Raw genomic sequence first — 3,638 nt, 5'->3', positions numbered from 1 at the left:
AAACGTTAGAGAAAGTGCTGGGCGAAACCGTGGTCTCATGAGAAGACCCTCTCCTCTCCGAGTCCAGTAACCCGGTTCCGTCCGATTCTGATGATAAATATTTTTCGTTCAAAGTCCCCGCTTCCAGCCGGGCGGACCGAGTAGAGTACAGGAGGTGTTAGCCATTTATGTTGGCTTGGATGTTCATCTGTTGAAAGATGGTGAAGAACCAGGCCCGGTCTAGATGCCCCGCTGCTGCGGAGGCGCACCAGGAGGACACATCTTTTCTCTCCTTGTGTCGTCGTACGGTTCAGAACAAAAACTTTCACGGTTCGTGGGATTTTTCTCCCCACTGAACCGACCACGGTGAAAAACCGTCTTCCCATGTTCCCAGACTTTGTCTCGGAGCTGACGTCCTGCTGGAGCAAACCTCTGTACACCCGCGTCACAGTTTTCGGTTATGGGCAGTACTTCTATGTAGATTTTCTGCTGCGCAGCTTGAAAAATTTTACAAGGCTCATGCCACCACTGCTCGCTGTCTGAGCTCCATTAGCATGCTCCAGACATACCAAGCTATGTCTCTGGTGGAGCTCGGAGCTCTGGTATCGCCCGAGGGTCCTCTGTTACCTCTCTTTAACGAGGTCAGACTCACAGCGGATTACATTCTCCGTGCATCCCGCTGTGCAGTGCTCTCCCTGGGCAGAGGGATGGCTTCAACCGTGGTGGCGCAGAGACATCTGTGGCTGACGCTCTCTGATGTCCCCAACAGAGACCGGCTGCATACCTGGATGAAACAGTTATGGCTGCTGGGTTATTTGGTCGGTCTCTCGACGTCATTCAGACAAAGTTTGAGCTGAGGGGAAAGCAGGCTGAAGCCCTGCACTGTATTTTCCACAGACGTGACACGAGACCAAAGACTATCACACAGAAGCCGGCCGCTCAGCCGCCTCCTGTTGAGAGAGCAGTGCTGCCTGGGAGCCTGAGCATCCAGTCAGTACAGCCTCAGAACCGCGACCAACCTCCCCGCCATTCGGTGTGGAGCAAGGGCCCCCCTCTGGATCTTCTGAAGGGCTCGACGCCTCGGAGGAAGAAGACAGTCCTCCTAGCTGTGGGACCGTCACTTCAGGGCCAGGGAGACATGATCGCCTGCTATTGGCTGCTGCCCAAAAGGCATCTTGTTTGTTTTGTTCAGGGAACCAGCCCCAAGAGGTGCTGCATTTCCCTCACACATTCTCCCAAGCACCAGTCCCACACCACTCACATAGTGTTTGCACTAAAAGCCCCCAGTTTGGGTGCACTAAATGTTCAAAGCACAACTGTTTCTAAAGTTTGTGTAAATGTGTCAAAGTATAAACTTTACACACAAATAAATCAAAAAGCTATGGGCGACAGTCAGGTAATGCTGCGCCTCTCTCTTACGACAGAGGGCAGCAGCACATTGCCAACACATGTTGGTCGCCTAGCGATGCCACTCTCTCTGTGGGGCGCATGTGCACCATCCCCTTGGGTGGAAAGAACTGTTGCCATTGGGTTACCGGCTACAGTGTCGCATAAGGCCGCCTCCTTTCAACACCGTGGTAAACACTGTTTTTGGGATCAAAGCAGCCATGGTTTTGAGAGAGGAAATAAACATGTTACTGGCAAAAGGTGCCATATGTGTGGTCCCTACCTCGGATGTGAACAAAGGTTGGTACAGCCGTTATTTTTCGTCTGAAAACGACAACAGCCTTCGTCCGATTCTGGACCTGAGAGTGTTAAACACATTTCTACAAACATACAAGTTCAAAATGTTAACACTCAGGCAACTTCTACATTCTTTCAGCCCGAGCGATTGGTTTTCAACCATCGATTTAACAGATGCTTACTTTCATTTAGCAATTCACCCGGACCACAGAAAATTTCTGAGGTTTGCGTTCGAGGGCGTAGCCTACGAATACCTGGTACTGCCATTTGGTCTGTCGCTAGCACCCCGCACCTTTTCAAAGCGTGTGGAAGCAGCGTTAGCTCCTCTCAGGGAGATGGGAGTCAGCCTGTTAGCGTACTTGGACAACTGGGCACTAATATCCAGCTCCAAGGAGCAGGCTACAGAGCATCTGTCTCAGGTTCTGTCGCACGTTCAGGCTCTGGGTTTTTCTGTAAATTTTCAGAAAAGCTTATTGACTCCGAGTCAGCAGTTTTCTTTCCTCGGGTTACAAATATGCTCCCTGTCAGGCAGAGCGCGTCTCTCAGAAAACAGAGTAGCTGCGTTTCATCGCTGCCTCGCTCAGTTTCAACTGGGATGCAAAGTGAGTTTTCAGACCGTTCTGCAACTGTTGGACATGATGGCTTCTATGATCGCAGTAGTACCACTCGGGCTGCTAAAAATGCGCCGGTTTCAGCGCTGGTCCCACTCTCACCGGCTGTGTGCATTACGTCACCGGCACAGAAAGCTAACGATAACTGCCTCATGCATGAAGGCTCTCAGTCCTTGGAGGGAACCCGGCCTGTTGTGCCGAGCTCACCGAGGGAGAGTGTCCATTCGCAAGGTGGTATCCACAGACGCCTCCCTGGTGGGGTGGGGGGCTCTGTGCGATGGTGCGGCAGTGAAGGGGGTTTGGACTCTGAAGCAGTCCAGACTCCACATAAATTGCTTGGAAATGTTAGCGGTTCTGTTAACACTGAAACATTTTTATATGGTTCTGAAGAACCAACATGTTCTGATCAGAACAGACAACACAACTGTGGTGTCATACATAAACAGACAGTGGGAACACGGTCTCTTCCCCTGTTGGACCTGTCTCACACTCTCTTGCAGTGGTGCAGCGTGCATTTCCTGTCTATCAGGGCCACTCACGTTCCTGGGAGACTGAATCTGGGCCCAGATCTACTCTCCAGGGGCGGACCTCTAGTGAGGAAGTGGAGGCTGCATCCCTCAGTGGTGGACCAGATTGGAACCTGTTTGGCAGGGCAGCAGTGGATCTCTTTGCCACAGGGGCCAACACCCACTGTCCTCTGTTCTTTTCCATAGCGGATCAGGACGCACCACAGGGGGTGGACGCTCTTGCTCTCCCATGGCCCAACATACTGCTGTATGCATTTCCTCCAGTGGAGATGAAACTGCCTGTACTAGAGAGGGTGAGCAGACAGGGTATGTCTCCGATTCTGGTGGCGCCCCATTGGCCAGCGAAATCTTGGTACACCAAGATTATCACCCTGCTGGCTGCTCAGGCCTGGTAAATTCCTCTTCGCCTAGATCTCCTCTCTCAGGCGGTGGGGGGGAAGGGATATTTCGCACACACCCAGAGTTGTGGAGGCTGCACACCTACCTGCTGAAAGGTCCTGCTTACTAGCCAGGGGCCTTCCCCCGGCAGTGGTGGCAACTATCCAGAGCACGAGAGCGCCCTCCACTAGAGGTTTATATACCTACAAGTGGCACACTTTCGAGCAGTGGTGTGAGGTTAGGCACATTGTCCCATTTCAGTGCTCTATGGTGGATGTTTTAACATTCCTACAGGAGCTACTGGATAAAGGTCTGATTTTTCCACAATTAAAGCCTACTTGGCAGCTATCTCTGCTTGCCATGTGGGTTTTGATGGAGTTACGCCAGGTGCTCATCCTCTAGCAGTGCGTTTTCTGAAGGGGGTCTGTAGGCTGCGGCCTGTTATTAAACCCAGTATCCC

The 3,638-nt window shown here is 52.0% G+C and overlaps 1 pseudogene; it reads left to right on the top strand.

The window, feature by feature from the left end:
- Positions 1-533: 533 nt before the first annotated feature.
- Positions 534-3,291, top strand: LOC106526784 (uncharacterized; annotated as a pseudogene).
- Positions 3,292-3,638: the final 347 nt, after the last annotated feature.

Source organism: Austrofundulus limnaeus, unplaced genomic scaffold, assembly GCF_001266775.1.
Source record: "Austrofundulus limnaeus strain Quisiro unplaced genomic scaffold, Austrofundulus_limnaeus-1.0 Scaffold294, whole genome shotgun sequence".
Lineage (NCBI taxonomy): Eukaryota > Metazoa > Chordata > Actinopteri > Cyprinodontiformes > Rivulidae > Austrofundulus > Austrofundulus limnaeus.
The sequence above is the reverse complement of the archived record's forward strand: the minus strand, read 5'-3'. Positions and strand labels throughout refer to the sequence as shown.